The sequence below is a fragment of the Pituophis catenifer genome, unplaced genomic scaffold (assembly GCF_029215685.1).
Source record: "Pituophis catenifer annectens isolate HBS135680 unplaced genomic scaffold, rPitCat1.0.hap2 SCAF_4, whole genome shotgun sequence".
Classification (NCBI taxonomy): domain Eukaryota; kingdom Metazoa; phylum Chordata; class Lepidosauria; order Squamata; family Colubridae; genus Pituophis; species Pituophis catenifer.
In genome coordinates, this window is record NW_027256884.1 from 126,614,794 (window position 1) to 126,633,741 (window position 18,948).

Genomic DNA, 18,948 nt, shown 5'->3' on the forward strand with positions numbered 1-18,948 from the left:
ACTTCCATTGTTGGAGCATTTACAACTTCTGGAGGCAAGTCGTTCCACTGATTAATTGTTCTAACTGTCAGGAAATTTCTCCTTAGTTCTAAGTTGCTTCTCTCCTTGATGAGTTTCCACCCACTGCTTCTTGTCCTGTCCTCAGAGGCTTTGGAGAACAGCTTGACTCCCTCTTCTTTGTGGCAGCCCCTGAGATATTGGAAGACTGCTATCATGTCTCCCCTCGTCCTTCTCTTCATTAAACTAGTTCCTGCAACTGTTCTTCATATGTTTTAGCCTCCAGTCCCCTAAACATCTTTGTTTCTCTTCTCTGCACTCTTTCTAGAATCCTTACAACTTACAATCATTCATTTAGTGATGCTCGACGTTACAATAGCACTGAAAAAAAAGGCTTCACACTTGGAGCCTCCCCGTGGCCACATTTATCAAAATTTGGACTTTTGGCAACTGGCATGTATGTATGATGATTACGCTGTCTGGGAGGGGGTGAGGTGTCATGTAATCATCATTTGTAACCTTCCCAGCCAGCTCCCGACAACCACAGCCAATGAAGGAAGCCAGGTTCAGATAACGACTCCGTGATTCACTTAACAACCTGTGGTAAATAGGTCGTAAAGCGAGGCGCAGCTCACTTAACAATTGCCTCATTTTTAATTTTTTTAAAAATTTGATTTATATGCCGCCCTTCTGCGGAGACTCAGGGCGGCTTACAATGCGTTAATCAATAGCCTTCATTCTTTTGTATATTTTTTACAAAGTCAGCTTATTGCCCCCACAAATTGGGTCCTCATTTTACCCACCTTAGAAAGGATGAAAGGCTGACTCAACCTTGAGCCTTACTTTTTGGGCTCAATTGGGATGGTAAATCAAGGACTATCTATAGTAAGCGGGGCTCTTCAGCGTTTCAACAATTAAGGAAGCTTAAAGAAAAAAAGTGAAAAAGAGATTTTTATTTATTTTTTTTTTTTAAAAAAAAGATGCCCTGAGAACATATTTTAGGATTTGCAATTATAATTTGGCTGGAGCAGGCTTACATAAAAGGCCTTTGAGAGGAAGGGAAACATTAGCTGAGATATAATTGGTAGACCTGGCGCTGTGAATAAACTGGGTTTCTTAAAATATGGCAGTGCCCTGAATATTTGAGTGGCAGCTTTTTCAGTGAAGGTTGTGGAGGATGGTTTTTAAATCCATGGCTGTAGGCATTAGAGACCAGAGAAGAACAAGAATGATAGATTCTCACATAGGAACCTGTTTCTGCTTGAACATTTTATTCTCCATATTTATTTATTTATTTATTAGTTCGATTTATATGCCGCCCTTCTCCGGAGACTCAGGGCGGCTTACAATGCGTTAAGCAATAGCCTTCATACTTTTGTATATACCTGCTTAGTAGGGCTTTTTACCCCCCCCCACCCCCCCAAGCGGTGTTCTATTTTATACAAAGTCAGCTTATTGCCCCCACAAACCGGGTCCTCATTTTACCTACCTCAGAAGGATGGAAGGCTGAGTCAACCTTGAGCCTTGGAGAGATTCGAAACAGCAGTAATTGCAGGCAGCTGGCAGCTAAATACTACTTTAACAGTAGTTTAGTCCACTGCGCCACCGGGCTCTTTGGGCTAGGTCACAGGAGAGGTATCTGTTAAAAGCCATAGGGATGTCACCTGCACGACAATATTACTGGACACTATATCACTTGCCCCTCCTGTGGGTTGTACCTATTTTTTTTATTATTAGTACTGTATTTCCCCCAAAATAAGACCCTGTCTTATATTTTTTTGAACCCTGAAATAAGCGCTTGGCCTTATTGCCATGCACTCAAAAGCCCGATTGGGCTTATTATCAGGGGATGTCTGATTTTGGGGAAAACAGAAAAGAGCCGAGGTGGCGCAGTGGTTAGAGTGCAGTACTGCAGCTACTTCAGCTGACTGCTAGTTCAGCAGATCAGCGGATCAAATCTCACCGGCTCAAGGTTGACTCAACCTTCCATCCTTCCGAGGTGGGTAAAATGAGGACCCAGATTGTTGGGGGGCAATATGCTATTTAGTATACTGCCTTTGGTGTAAGCCGCCCAGAGTCCTCGGAGAGTGGGCGACATAGAAATATGAATAATAATAATTATAACAGGGTATTTATTTGTTAAATTTATTTGCCACTTATCTCACCGTAGGGCTACACTGGACAGCTTATAATCATGAAAAAGAAAGAAAAAGGAAAGGCATGCAAGCAGAAAATAATAGAACTGTAAAATGAACAGTGACAAAGGAACGCTGCGAGAATAATATACATCTTTAGACTGCAATTCCTGCCAACAACAGGGTGAATTTGATTTAAATCGAGTCGATTTAAATCATGATTTAAATCATGATTATATCACTAGTAAAAAGACTTGATTTAAATCAACTCGATTTAAATCATAATTTTTAAAGAGCAACTGTCATCTCTGCTACTCCTTTGACCCACTGTTGACTCACCGATAGTCCCAGTGTTGCAGAATATACAGCCTCCTGCTACATAACTAAGCTCCATTTCATGCTGAATAAACTAAATTATTTATGTGTCTTAAATAGAAAACTATTTTACAGTAGATTTTTACCCCAAAAGATTTTTATTAAAATAAATTCAATAAAAATAAAAAAAATCTGATTTAAATCAAAAAAATCCGATTTAAATCAAAAAAATCCATTTTTTTTATTTTTTTAAAAAAAATCATTGATTTTTATCCACCCTGGCCAACAAGGCTTATAGCAAGGAATTGTGGGAGCTGAACATAACTATGTGGGGATCATAGCTAATATTCATTCCTCCTTTTGTTTTACCCACAATAACAACCGAGAGAAAGACTGACGCAAAGGCACCCAGCTGATTTTCATGTGTAAGGTGCACTAGAACTCACCGTCGCCTGGTGATTGGTTACCAGCCAGCTTCCATGGCTAAGGCGACACTAGAACTCACTTTGCAGAAACGAATCTTGAGAGTTTACCAGACGGATGGCCTAGGGAACAAAGCTATTACAGAATCCGGAAGTCCTGCTAGAAATACTTCGAAACCTCCTCCCAAAGGGGACCCACAGAAACAGACCATGAAGTGGGTGTGTGGGGTCTCTAACAATGCTTTGAGCTCACATAGCGCTTATAAGCAGTATCCTGAATAACAGAAAGCGAGCTTCCTATAATCTTCTCCACTGTCCTCGCCACTCTCTGTAGGGACTTTCTATCTGAGGCGCTGCAGCCACCAAACCAAACCAGGATGCAGTTGGTTAAAACACTCTGAATCTTGCCTCTGTAAAAAGTGGCCAGGACACAAAGAGAAAGATGCGCTCTCCTTATCTGATGCAGGAAGCTCGTTTCCACGCTCCTTCTCTAGGTCTCCCCCTGTTTTATCTGGAGGATGCCTCTTCGTCATCCTTACCTTTTCCGAACCCAGCAGCTGATTTGCAACGATCTCGTCTTGTCAGACTTGTTTGTTCACGTCCATCTTTTGTCAGATTTTATAAATCAATTAGACCTTTCGCGGTGAACATGCTGTAGTTGCTGTCGGAGTCCCACAGATGTCGCTTAGTCATCCGTCGGTAACCTCTTTATTTATTTATTTATTTCTATCACCCTCCTCTTTTTTTTTTTCCTGCTCCAAAATACGTTCGGCTGAGGAGGCTCGGCAGTGCGCTGAGTCATGCCCATGCGCGAGCGAGCTAATTAAAATGTTTTAAATTGGCTCTCTGATTCCTGTCTATCAAACCGTCAGCCTCTGCCCGCCACGTTACCTGGCAACCGTCGGCAGCTGCCACAGGAGGCCCTGCACTTATTTTTAAAATTGGAAAGAATATTTTTGTTTGCAAGTGTTTTGTTTTGGGGGGGATTTTATTTGCTATTTATGAGAGAAGATGAGGGGAGCCACTGAAGTGGGTACGGAAAGTCTTGGAAGGAAATGGTCTCGAATGAGATCCGTTGTGGAGGCTGTGGAGATTCGTGTGTGGGTTCACCTCAAATTAATAAATTAATTAATCTATTTATATATTTATATATTTATTTGATGGATTGATACATGTGGTCCTCGACTTACAACCACACGTTTAGTGACCGTTTAACGTTACAGCGGCTCTGAAAAAAGTGACTTTGGGACGTGTTTCATACTTATGTGGCCACTGCAGCATCCCCAAATCAGATCAAAATTCAGGCGCTAGGCAAATGACTCGTATTTATGACGGTTGCAGCGTCCCAGGGTCAAGTGATCCCCTTTTGCGACCTTCTGACAAACAAAGTCAATGGGGGAGGGGAGCCAGATTCACTTAACAGCCGTGTTACTAACTGCAGTGATTCAACTTAACGACCGTGGCAAGAAAGGTCGGACAATGGGGCAAAACCTCACTTAACAATTGTCTCGCTTAGCAACAGAAATTTTGGGCTCCATTCTGGTCGTTGAGTCGAGGACTACCCGTATGGCTGCCCAACTCATACAAAGGTGGCTTACAACATTAAAAAGCCACAACATGAAAACCAAAACATTAAGGCATGTATTTATCTTCATGGCATCAGTAATGCCATCCGACCAAGCTCTTGATGGTCTCAACCACCATTCGGGGTCCCCAGGCCCACTGACCAAACCATGTCGGGGGGGGGGTGAATGATGCTCTATAGAGAAGGGCCAATTACTGAGAAGGCCCTTTTTCATGGTCTTCTCCTCCCAGATATGCATTTATTTACTTATTTCTATTTATATATTTTATCCTACCTTTATTATTTGTTTACAAATAACTCGAGGTGCACATATCCAAACCACCTTCCTTCTCCTATTTCTCCCACAACAACAACCCTGTGAGGTAGACTAGGTTGACAGAGAGTGACTGGCCCAAAGTCTTCCAGCCAGCTTTCATGGCTAAGGCAGGACTAGAACTCACAGTTCCCTGGTCGTTGGCTCAAAGTCACTCAGACAGCTTTCATGCCTAAGAGGGAACTAGAACTCACCATCTCCTGGAGATTGATTCAAAGTCACCTAGCTGATTTCTATGGCTAAGGCAGGACTAGAACTCACCGTCTCCTGAGGATTGGTTGAAAGTCACCTAGCTGACTTCTATGGCTAGGCGGGACTAGCACTCACTGTCTCCTGGTGATGGGCCCAAAGCGATCTAGCCACTTTTCATGCCTAAGAAGGACTAGAACTCGCCGTATCCTGGGCATTGGTTCAAAGTCACCTAGTTAAGTTCTCTGACTAAGGCGGAACTAGAACTCACCTTCTTTTGATGATTCGCCCAAAGACACCTAGCTGCATTCTGTTTCTAAAACGGTACTAGAACTCACCGTCTTCTCGTTTCTGCCCAGGTGCCTTAACCACTCGACCCAACTGACTCTCCACCCCACTCCACCCCACCCCACTACCCCAATAGGTGGGACCTGCAGCATATCCTGCTTTCCATATCATATTTTCCATTTTGTGTGTGTGTGTGTGTAAGCTGGGCCATCAGCCAGGGAGAGGGATTGTAAAAAAATAAAAATCAAGATAGTGTTTCTGTGGGATCGAAGAGCTGTCCGTTTTTCTACCCATTCGCATGGAAAAAGAGGTTAGGTTTCGTTTCTCACAGTTGCCATTCCCGACAGTCGTTACCCCCCCCTCCCGCTTCTGCAGGGCTGCAATTAAATTGTTAAAAGTAATTGTAAAGACAAAGAGTCCATTGATCCAGGTCCAGGTTTCTGACTCCTTGCAGACAAATCAAATGTTCTGGGAGTTTTTCCAGGGTCTTGGCTACGTTTTCTCCTGGATCCAAGTCTTGTGAATGTACGTTTCTCTGCCAGGGAGACAAAGAATAAGGATATAATTAAGGCCAAAGGATTTGGCATAAGGAAGCCGCCATTTTACTCTTCCACTGTGCCTTGAGGAAGAAAGTATATCCAGCCACTTGCAGAAAACCAGGGAGTTAAGACTGGTTTAGAATAGAATGGAATGGAATGGAATAAAATAAGGAAGAGAAGAGAAGAGAAGAGAAGAGAAGAGAAGAGAAGAGAAGAGGGAATGGAATGGAATGGAATAGGGAATGGAATGGAATGGAACGGGATGGAATAGAATAGAATAGAATAGAATAGAATAGAATAGAATAGAATAGAATAGAATAGAATAGAATAGAATAGAATAGAATAGAATAGAATAGAATTCTTTGTTGGCCAAGTGTGATTGGACACACAAGAAATTTGTCTTTGGTGCATACGCTCTCAGTGTACATAAAAAGAAAAGATACATTCGTCAAGAATTATAAGGTACAACACTTAGTGATAGTCATAGGGTACAAATAAGCAATCAAATCATACTAGGAAACAATCAATATCAATATAAATCATAAGGATACGAGCAGCAAAGTTACAGTCATACAGTCATAAGTGGAAGGAGATGGGTGGTGGGAACGATGAGAAGATTAATAGTAGTGCAGACTTAGTAAATAGTTTGACAGCGTTGAGGGAATTATTTGTTTAGCAGAGTGATGGCGTTCGGGAAAAAACTGTCCTTGTGTCTAGTTGTTCTGGTGTGCAGTGCTCTATAGTGTTGTTTTGAGGGTAGGAGTTGAAACAGTTTATGTCCAGGATGCGAGGGGTCTGTAAATATTTTCACAGCCCTCTTTTTGACTTGTGCAGTATGCAGGTCCTCAATGGGAGGCAGGTTGGTAGCCATTGTTTTTTCTTGTTAACAACAGAGGCTTATAAACTTTGGAAAAAGAGATGTAATGGCTGGGCACGTTCCCAATTAAAAACCTAGGGAAATACTTCCAAACAAGGGCATAGGTAGTCCTTCCCTTAACGACCTATTTTAAGCCCAGAATTTCTCTTCCTAAGCGAGATATTTGCTAAGCGAATTTCGTCCCACTTTATGACCTATCTTGCCTTAGCTATTAAGTGAATCGCTGTGGTTGTTAAGTCAGTAACACGGTTGTTAAGTGAATATGGCTTCCCCGTTGACTTTGCCTGTCAGAAGGTCACAAAATGGGATCCCATGACTCCAGGACACTGCAACCGTCATAAATACGAGTCAGTTACCGGGGTCTGAATTTTGAACACAGGACCCTGGGGATGATGCAAGTGAGAAAAACAGTCATGTCACTTTTTTCAGTGCCCTTGTAACTTCGAATGGTCACTAAACAAACTGTTATAATTCGAGGACTAGCTATATTTGATCCTGGGCTCAGAGATAATGATCGGGGCGATTTGTAGTAAATAAAAAAACGTGTAGGCTTTCTATGAGTAAATTGCAATAACATACTATTAATAGAGGTCTTTGAAGGGTGATATGATAGCTGTGTTCCAGGATCTCAGGGGCTGCCCCAAAGAAGAGGGAGTCAACCTATTCTCTAAAATACCAGAAGGCAGGACAAGAAGGAATGGATGGAAACTAATCAAGGAGAGAAGCAACTTAGAACTAAGGAGAAATTTCCTGACAGTTAGAAAAATTAACCAGTGGAACTACTTGCCTCCAGAAGTTTTGGGAACTCCATCACTAGAGGTTTTTAAGAAGAGATTGGACACCCATTTGTCCAAAATGGTATAGGATTGAGCAGGGGGTTGGAGTAGAAGACCTCCAAGGTCCTTTCCAACTCTTTTATTCTGAAGTTTAACTTTGCTCTTGTTTAATCTGTTTACTATATATTTTTTTCTTTCATACATGTAATGTAGAATAGAATAGAATAGAATTTTTTATCGGCCAAGTGTGATTGGACACGCAAGAAATTTGTCTTGGTGCATGCGCTCTCAGTGTACATAAAAGAAAAGATACGTTCATCAAGAATCATAAGGTACAACACTTAATGATGAATTGGTTGCAAATAGATTATAAATTTTGGACCAGTTTCACAAGGAGAGAAGCCATCATTGCAAGAGATTTGTCAGTGTTTAACTAGGGGAAACAATATGTGTGTTTTTGTCTTTTTTTTTTTTAATTCACTATTTATTTTTCTTTTTGTGTTTTTGTTAAGTTTTGTTTTGTGTTTTTTTTTTCCTTTTGGATTTTGCGTTTTAACCTTTTGAATAAAATATAATAAAATGAAGACTGGGTGTTAACTCGGTGGTGGTGTAAAATAGGATTGGGGAAATTTTGATCATAGGAATTCACTTGGTGGATTTAGGCCTCTCTTTCTCTGTCTACCTTTTCTCATAGGGTCAATTGCAAGGAGTTGAAATAGGAGGTGAGAAGACTATATTATTATTATTAGTATTAATTTAATTTGTATACCGCCCTTCTCCAACAGGACTCAGGGCAGCCACGGTAAAAACACAACATATAAAATTTAAAAACAATTTAAAAAACATTAAATAATTTTGGCCACCAATTTAAAATAACCCAGTTAAAACCAATTATAATATACACTTGGGATCTCCAACCTTGGGAACTTTTTTTTTTTTTTTTGCTTTAATTTATATGCCGCTCTTCTCCGGAGACTCAGGGCGGCTTACAATGCGTTAAGCAATAGCCTTCATACTTTTGTATATTTATACAAAGTCAGCTTATTGCCCCCACAAACTGGGTCCTCATTTAACCTACCTTTGAAAGGATGGAAGGCTGAGTCAACCTTGAACCTGGTGAGATTTAAACTTGCAGTAATTGCAAGCAGCAGCCGCAACTTTAAGACTTGTGGATATTGAAAGTAACTAATTTAGCTGAAATGGCTAAAATTTCAGCATATCTGAAGGATCACACACAAGAAAGGTACATACAGGACTGGAGAAGATGGATAGATTATATACAAAATAAGTATCAGACCAAAAAATATCAAATAGCTTATGAATGATTTCTTTTATTTGTATAAGCGTTATATAAGTGACATTAGAAGTATCATGTTTAAGAAATAGGATTTTATATATGGGGGGTTAAGAATTTTTTTTATAGGGATGTTAGTTTTATGATTGGTTATGCAATTTAGATTATTGTTAAAGATCAATAGAAATACCTTGTGTTCTGCTCTGGGAAGTCGGGGAGGGGGAGGGGGGTTGGGGGGGGTTGTGGGGAAAATATGTTTGTTTTTAAAACTTTTTCAATAAAAAAAAAAAAAGACTTGTGGACTTCAACTCCCAATTCAATTCTGGAAATTGGATTTCACAAGCCTTAATGGTGCCAAGATTGTAAGAAGGATGGGTGCCAAGTTTGTAAGACCAAGATTGTAAGACCACACCTAGAAATACTGCATATAATACTGCATATAAAAAAGATGTTAAGACTCTAGAAAGAGTGCAGAGAAGAGCAGTCAGGATGATGAGGGGACTGGAGGCTAAAATATACGATGAACAGTTGCAGGAACTGGGCATGGCTAGTCTAGAGAAGAGAAGGACCAGGGGAGACATGACAGCAGTCTCCCAATATTTGAGGGGCTGCCACAGAGAGGAGGGGGTCAACCTGTTTTAAAAATGGATGGAAACTGATCAAGGAGAGATTCAACCTAGAAATGAGGAGAAATTTTCTGACAGTGAGAACAATCAACTGATGGAACAGAAGTTTGTTTGTTTGTTTGTTTGTTTGTTTGTTTGTTTGTTTGTTTATTTATTTATTTATTTATTTATTTATTTATTGGTTCGATTTATAAGCCGCCCTTCTCCAGAGACTCAGGGCGGCTTACAATGCGTTAAGCAATAGCCTTCATAGTTTTGTATATACCTGCTTAGTAGGGCTTTTGGCCCCCCCTAAGCAGTGCTCTTTTTTATACAAAGTCAGCTTATTGCCCCCACAATCCGGGTCCTCATTTTACCTACCTCGGAAGGATGGAAGGCTGGGTCAACCTTGAGCCTGGTGAGATTTGAACTTGCAGTAATTGTAGGCAGCTGGTGCTACTTAACACCACTTTAGTCTGCTGCGTCACCAAGGCTCTTCTGAAGTTGCCTTCAGAAGTTGTGGGGGCTTCATCACTGGAGGCTTTCAAATAGAGATTGGACTGCCATCTGTCAGAAATGGTGTAGGGTCTCCTGCTTGGGTGGTGGGTTGGACTAGATGACCTACAAGGTCCCTTCCAGCTTCGTTAAATCTGATTGGAGACCCCTGGTGTACACCAATTTTTCTCAACCTGGACAACTTTAAGACATGTGGATTTCAACTCCCAGAATTCCTCACCTAAAGAATCTTGAGAACTTACACTTGGTGTCCCTGTTAGAGAAAGACTCATAGAAATCCATAAATGTTTCTCACCTTTGGGTGCCATTAACATTAACCTGATGCATTAGAAGCCCTGTTAACTTGAAAAGCAATACCAGTAAAGAGAATCCATTTGGAATCTGCAGTCAAATGTGAATATAAGAAAGGAGAGCAGTTTCAATTTAGGGAAAATTCATTGTAATGGCTCACAAAGCTGGCAAGATGTTGGCAGGTGTTGGTTAGGAGGTGAAGCCATGGATATGTTCTCTGACCGCTGAATTATTTATTTTGCAAACATGCTTGTTTTTCAAATGCCTATTTTGCTCTCTGCAATCAAACTTGAGGGAGTTAGATGCAATCAAAGCTGAGGAATCCATATTTTTCTGTATGCGTGTGCACGCAGGCACGCTTACGAGAGATGTATGGGGTGTAATTAAGACTTAACGCCTCCTGCAAGCACCCCATGAGGATGCTGGAGAATTCTGACTTTTTGCACATTCAGAAAATTGGAACTATGAACATCCCCATTTCGACTGCAGATCAAATTACAGTTTTTCCTGCAAACGTCGAGTTTCTCTGCATTTTGCAGAGCTGTTTGCAACACAAAACGGTGCCTGAATCAATTAAGAAATGATTAGTTTGTGAAAAAGTAGGTTAGGAAAATGCGTTTTAGTTTATATTGAAAAGAAGTGTGGATTTTCAGGCAAATTAATTTAGAAAAATCCATAGAGGCAAGGATGTTTATAAAGGACAATATTGTTAGGTTAGGATCGAGCTGTTGGTGCTCGGAGTAAAAACGGATCTTCGGGCTTGAGTTTCTTAAGATTGCCGTTCACAGAAAAGATATTATATTTCTACTACAGGTAGTCCTCGGCTTACGACCGTAATTGAGCCCAAAATTTCTGTGTCTTAAGTGAGACAGTTGTTAAGTGAGTTTTGCCCCATTTTGCCAGCATTTTTGTTGTTAAAAGCGAATCGTTGCAGTTATTCAGTTAGTAACACGGTTGTTAAGTGAATCTGACCTCATTGTCTTTGCTGGTCAGATGGTCGCAAAAGGGGGAATCACATGACCCCGGGACATGGCAACCGTCATAAACCACAAACCAGTTGCCAAGGATCTGAATTTTGATCACGTGACCATGGGGGATGCTGCCATGGTCGTAAGTGTGGAAAATGCTCATAAGTCTCTCTTTACAATGTTCTTGTCATTCCGAATGGCTCAGCAAATGAATGGTTGTAAATTGAGGACCACCTGTATTGGCCAGAGGTCAAACTAAGCCTTCTCCTATAGATGAGTGGTGGGTTTCAAAAACTTTTTTACTACTGGTTCTCTGGGCGTGGCTTGGTGGGCGTGGCATGGCTTGGTGGGCGTGGCAGGTGAAGGATTCTGCAAAATCCCCATTCCCTTCCCAATCCAGGAGAAGGTTACTGCAAAATTCCCCTCCCAATCAGCTGGGACATCCATCCATCTATCTATCTATCTGTCTATCTATCTATCTATCTATCTATCTATCTCTCTCTCCCTCTCTCTCTCTCTCTCTCTCTCTCTCTCTCTCTCTCTCTCTCTCTCTACTTATCTATCTATCTATCCATCCATCCATCCATCCATCCATCCATCCATCCATCCATCCATCTATCTATCTATCTATCTCCATTCCCACCCCACTCCAGGGGAAAGTTACTGCAAAATCCCCATTTCCTTCCAATCAGCTGGGACTCGGGAGGCAGAGAACAGCAGAGTATTGCAGGTAATCCTCAATTTATAAACCAGTTGGAACAATTCAAAGTTCCATTGGACTAACCTAGGAGGTACTTTTAACCAGGATTCTAAGTTCTGACAGTTGCTCCTCCTGCGGTCATGTGGCCAGATTTTGGCTGCTGGACAACTGGTTCATGTTTACAGTTGACTAAGATCATTAGATCACACTTGGAATATTGCATCCAGTTTTGGTCGTCATAATCCTAAAAAAAGATGTGGAGACTCTAGAAAGAGTGCAGGGAAGAGCAACAAAGAGGATTAGGAGGAGGATGGAGGCTAAAACCTACGAAGAACGGTTGCTGGAATTGGGTAGGTCTAGTTTAATAAAGAAGAAGGACTAGGGATGACATGATAGCAGTGTTTCGATATCTCAGGGGCTGCCCCAAAGAAGAGGGAGTCAAGCTCTTCTCCAAAGCACCTGAAGGCAGGACAAGAAGCAATGGGTGGAAACTAATCAAGGAGAGAAGCAACCTAGAACTAAGGAGAAATTTCCTGACAGTTAGAACAATTAATCAGTGGAACAACTTGCCTCAAGATGTTGTGAGTTCTCCATCACTGGAGACTTTTAAGAAGAAACATATAAACATATAAAACATATGAAGAACGGTTGTAGGAACTGGGTATGTCTAGTTTAATGAAGAGAAGGACCAGGGGAGACATAATAGCAGTGTTCCAATATCTCAGGGGCTGCCCCAAAGAAGAGGGAGTCAAGCTCTTCTCCAAAGCATCTGAGGGCAGGACAAGAAGCAATGGGTGGAAACTCATCAAGGAGAGAAGCAACCTAGAACCAAGGAGAAATTTCCTGACAGTTAGAAGAATTAATCAGTGGAACAACTTGCCTCAAGATGTTGTGAGTTCTCCATCACTGGAGATTTTTAAGAAGAAACATATAAACATATAAAACATATGAAGAACGGTTGCTGGAACTGGGTATGTCTAGTTTAATGAAGGACCAGGGGAGACATGATAGCAGTCTTCCAATATCTCAGGGGCTGCCACAAAGAAGAGGGAGTCAAGCTATTCTCCAAAGCACTTGAGCGTAGGACAAGAAGCAACGGGTGGAAACTAATCAAAGAGAGAAGAAATTTAGAACTAAGGAGAAATTTCCTGACAGTGAGAACAATCAATCAGTGGAACAAATGGCCTCCAGAAGTTGTGAATGCTCCAACACTGGAGGTTTTAAGAAGAGATTGGGCAACCTTTTGTCTGAAATGGTTTAGGGCTGTGATGGCGGGCCTATGGCGCATGTGCCACAGGTGGCAGGCGGAGCCATCTCTGCGAGCACATGAGCCATCGCCCTAGGTCAGCTCCATTGCGCATGTGCGCACGCCTCCCAGCCAGCCGATTTTTGGGTCTCTGCTGTGCATGCGGGAGATATGCGTGCATGTGCTGAGAGGCGGGGGGTAGCATGCGCAGGGGGAGGGGAGAGCGGTGTTGCCCCCACGCCCTATTTTTGGTCACAGGAGGCTTCAGGGAGGCCTGCTAGGCCCAAAACGGGGCCCAGGAGGTCACACGCGCATGCGGGGAAAGTAGAAATGTGGACACTGTCATTTTACTGAGTGATTGGCTTCCTAAAAAAAAACGGCATTAAATAACATTCCAAGCATATGGTTTTCTTCCATATTTCCTCCCCCCCCCCGACTGTGACTCGCCTAGGATTATTAATTGATGGGCAAGATCACATCAAAGAAATTCCTCTTCCATTGATCTGATTCATAGTACAGGATAATGAGCGTTAATAACAGCACTGTCGTTTGTTCAAGAGAGGAAGACGGACCAGAAATTCCAAGTTTTGCAATTCTCACATCCAAGGAAGTTTTGTTTTATTCAAACCCAGTTGACCTCATCCTCAACTCTTCCAAAACAATTAAGCTTGCATAAGATAGCTTACCTAGTTAATAGGGAAGGAACTTAATTGCACGCTGGTGAAAATTCAGTTATTTTACCTCATAATTCTAAGGATTATTTTAGTGGATGGGTCCATAAATGGAATGCAACTTTCTTCCACTGATTTGGTGGGAAACCTGATAATTTCATACAGGTAGTCCTTGACTTACTGCCACATGGAGCCCAAAATTTGAGTTTTGCGACCTTGCCTGCCACAGTTGTTCAGTGAAAAGAAAATATATTTCTACGACAGGTAGTCCTCGATTTACGACCGTAATTGAGCGTAAAATGTCTATTAAGCGAGATGGTTAAATTTCTATTGTTAAGTGAGTTTTGCTCCAGTTTGCGGCCTTTCCTGCCACAGTTGCTAAGGAAATCACTGCGGTTGTTATGTTAGTAACACCGTTGTTAAATGAATCTGGCTTCCTTGTTGACTTTGCTTCTCAGAAGGCTGCAAAAGGCGATCACATGAGCTCAGGACAGTACAACCGTCATAAATAGGAGCCAGTTGGCAAGCATCCAAATGTTGATCATGTGACCCGTTTGCTGCAACGGTCATACGTGTGAAAAATGGTCATAAGTCACTTTTTTCAGTGCCGTTGTAAACTAAACGAATGAACTACGTTTCATTACCCAACTAGGTTCCATCATCAGTGCTAGGAAGGAGTGTGGTTTGTTCTCAGTTTATATTCTAGTGGTTTGCCCTGACAGTGTTGATGGGGGTCTTCTTAGAGATCCTTTGGTTGGGTTGTTTGCTGTTGGCTTCTTTGGCAGTTCCTTGATTGGGGTATTGTTGACTTGATTGAGGTTCGTCTGATGTTAATCTTGGAATAAATCTATGCCAGGGGTGGGCAAACATGGCCCCTTTATAAACTGTGGACTTCAACTCCCAGAATTCCTGTCTCAGGATGTTGTGGCTCTGTTGCCTGAGACAGGGCTATCGACAGATGCAGACTCTGAGAGTGAGGGAGAGGAGTGGGTAAGGCCTCCCTCTCCAGGACCCTCCTCTCTGGCAATGCCTCCGGAGGACACCGAAGGCCAAAAGATAGTCCCCATAGCCACGGGTGGACAGCAACGAAGAAGATAAATGCTGGCTGGACCCTCAGCAGAGGCGCAGGGAGAAGTGTGCGCAGCAGAGGGGAAGGCGTGCCAGAGCTTAGCTGAGTCACTGGACCACACCCCACAGGGTATAAATGTGGGTGTGGTGGCCGGTTCAGTTTGTGACGAGCAAAAACTAGAAATAATCCATGATCTCTGCGTTACTGGACTTTGCCTGCTTTATCGGACTGCATTTGGATTAATCCTTGTATTGTTGACACTCTGCCTGCTTTATCGGAATGCTTGCAGTCTAATCTTTGTTTTGTGTGAGTAAAGTCTGAATTTATCTTCAGAGTTTTGTCGTGTGGCTTATTAACTCCGGGCCGTCCGTAGGGGTGCATGTGTGGTACGGGGACAGAACACAGGAATTCTGGGAGTTGAAGTCCACAGGTTGTAAAAGGGCCACAGTTGCCCACCTCTGATCTATGCTGATCTGGATGCCGATTGCTGGTGGACACATGGTTGGGTTTTTTATTCCCTTTTTGGCTAGTTTATTATCTCTTTTGCATAGTTTATAGATATTGACAAAGTCTGTACGTCTATTGATGGCTCATTTGTCAGAGTGCCAGGCTTCTAGAAATTCCCTGGGTTTTTGGACTTGGCTTGGTCTAGGATGGTCACATTTTTCCAATTGAAACTATGGTTAAGTCTGTCTATATGTTGTGAAATTAAAGAGTTTTCATTGTGTATTCTGACTGTTAGCCGGTGTTCATAGATGCATTCTGCCAGCCAATAGGAGATTCTAAGTTTAAGCCTCAGCATCTCTTTGCCAAAGTATAAACAAAGTCTTTATACAGGAACTGGGCATGGCTGGTCTAGTGAAGAGAAGGACCAGGGGAGACATGATAGCAGCCTTCCAATATTTGAGGGGCTGCCACGGAGAGGAAGAGGGTCAAGCTATTTTCCAAGGAAGGCCAGACAAGGAATAATGGATGGAAACTGATCATGGAGAGATTCAACCTGGAAATAAGGAGAATTTTTGTGACAGTGAGAACAATCAACCAATGGAGCAGAAGTTGCCTTCAGAAGTTGTGGGAGCTTCATCCCTGGAGGCTTTCAAGAAGAGACTGGATAGCCATTTGTCAGAAATGGTGTAGGGTCTCCTGCTTGGGTGGGGGGGTTGGACTAGATGACCTATAAGGTCCCTTCCAATTTGTAAACTCTTCAGGAATCCTTAAAGACAGTCCAGCAGGATGGGAGGGAAAAAATATAATTTTGGCTTGAGGGCTGCATGAATCAATTGATAAGTTGGAAGTATGGAATGGAACGGGGCTCACCTGAACTCTGTCATTAATGACAAATAACTGCGATATTCTTGACAACTTAAAAAGTGTAATATAAATGCGGGTGATTTTTCTCAGCTTCTGCGGCAAACTGAATCCATCTTTGTGACTTTTTTATGGCTACCTAGGGTGCCATACACACCGGGAAGGTTTGTTAGGTAGAAATACTGAGAATTATTTGGTCAATTTTTTTTTCCTGTGATCTTTTCAAAACAAAATGGTGGGTGTTGTATTCTTGGAGAAGGTGGCCTTTAGCCCAGATGGACCCTGACTGCTTCATTTTATTTATTTATTTTTATTTTTATTTTTATTTAATTTAATTGAAAATAGACAAACAAAAACATACATACATACAATACACAACATAAACAAACTATACATTTAAATCAAGTCTTGCAACTTGAGCCTTAAGAAAAAAGAAAGTTACTTCAGTATTCTATATTTCTCTCTATATATATATCTACATCTTTCATTATATAATGATATTTTAAGATTATTTCTTGATTTTTGTTTCCTTAGTTGGTATTCCCTTTCTATCTTACTAATTTTGTTTTAAAATTTCATTTTCCTTTTCTCTAACTAGTCATACCATCGTTGCCAAACCATAGTACTTTGTGTCTTTCTTTTCTTGTATTTCTTTGGTAAGCCTGCCCATCTCTGCACATTCTATTACTTTTTGTATTATTTTATCCTCCAATGGGGTATCTTCTAATTTCCACATTTGCGCGAATGTGATTCTTGCTGCTGTCAGGATATGGATTATCAAATATCGTATTTCTTTTTCATAGTGATTTGTTAATATTCCTAGTAGGTATGTTTCTGGTTTCAATGGCACTCTCTGGGTAGTAATTTCTTCTAATTGTTTCTGTATCATTTTCCAAAAAATTTTTGCCTTTTGGCACGACCACCACATGTGGTAGTATGTCCCTTTGTGTGATCTGCATTTCCAACATTGACTGCTTCATTTTAAAGAAACTAGAAATGAACCTGGTATATTTACATCTTTGTACTAATTAGAATAGAATGACAGAGTTGGAAGGGACCTTGGAGGTCTTCTAGTCCAACCCCCTGCTTAGGCAGGAAACCCTACACCACTTCAGACAAATGGTCATCCAACCTCTTCTTAAAAACCTCCAGACACAAAAACTTTGTGTAAGTCACCCATGTTGTCTCACCAGACTGAAAAGATGTCAAAATGATACTGTATGCTCGTTTTATTCATATGCTTTCTGAGATCTGATGTAAGTAAAGATAGTCCTTTACGCATTTGTTTAGTGACTGTTTGGAGTTACAAACAGCATTTATTACCTATTTTCACACATACGACCGTTGCAGCATCTCTGGCATCACATGATCAAAATCTGGACGCTTGGCACCTGGTTTCATATTTATGACGTTTACAGTGTTCCGGAATCCTTTTGTGACAACGGGGAAGCCAGATTCGTTAGTTCGTGTTACTAACTTAGCAGCGGCAGTGATTCAGGTAGCAACTGTGGCAAAGAAGGGTCGTAAAATGAGGCGAAAGTCACTTAACAATTGACTTGCTTAGCAGTGGGAATTTTGGGCGCATTTGTGGTCATAAGTCGAGGACTTCATGTATGTGTACACGTTTTCTTGCATTGTGATAGGATGCCTTCATCGTAGGGTTTCCTGCTTGAGGAAGGAAGACCTCCAAGGTCCCTTCTAACTCTGTTATTCTGTAACTAGCAAAGAGCTGTGGTGGCGCAGTGGTTAGAATGCAGTATTGCAGGCTAATTCTACTGACTGCCAGCAGTCTGATCCTCACCGGCTCAAGTTTGACTCTGCTTCCCATCCTTCCGAGGTCAGTAAAATGAGGACCCAGATTGTTGGGGGCAAATATGCTGACTCTTTGAACCGCTTAGCAAGGGCTGTAAAGCACTGTGAAGCGGTATATAAGTCTAAGTGCTATTGCTATTTATTTCCTCCCTCCCTCCCTCCCTCCCTCCCTCCCTCTTTCTTTCTTTCTTTCTTTCTTTCTTTCTTTCTTTCTTTCTTTCTTTCTTTCTTTCTTTCTTTCTTCCTTCCTTCCTTCCTTCCTTCCTTCCTTCCTTCCTTCCTTCCTTCCTTCCTGTCATGGTAGCGCAGTGGTTAGAATGCAGCATTGCAGGCTGACTCTGCCCACTGCCAGGAGGTCGATCTTGACCAACTCCAGTTTGACTCACCCTTCCGTCCTTCCGAGGTGGGTAAAATGAGGACCCAGATTGTTGAGGGCAAATATGCTGACTCTGTAAACCGCTTAGAGAGGGCTGGAAAGCACTGTGAAGCAGTATATAAGTTTAAGTGCTGTTGCTAACCTCATACATTTTCTAGCAGCTCTCTCTGTATTCTGCACCTCCACCAGACAAGTTGATTATACATGTGTACAAATGCATGCACAGTTTTATCGGCTAGCCCCTGTTCAAGGTGGAGTAAATTATTTGTTCTATAAATAACACTCAAGTAGCTTGGCAGATGCATTATTGATAATCACTTGCATTTATGATGATGGCTGCAAAGTACGAGCCAACGTTAAGAGCTCATCCAGATGATGGTCGGTCGGAGATGGGATGGCGACAATGGAGTTTCATATTTAGCATTTTTCTAGCATCGCGTCCGATATTTCATGCAAGCTGCAAGTTCACAGGCCAAGGGTTTGGCCTGAATTGTTCATCCATAGAGCCGAAGAATCTACCTTTCTTATTTTGAAGGCTCAGGTAGAGACGAAGGACGTGGAGAGCCATGTGTTCGCATTTCAATGGTTCCTGTTCACTCAACAGTGATGCCCTAGAATTAGGCTGCTGTATCTTTGAAGTTGGATGCTGAAGGAAA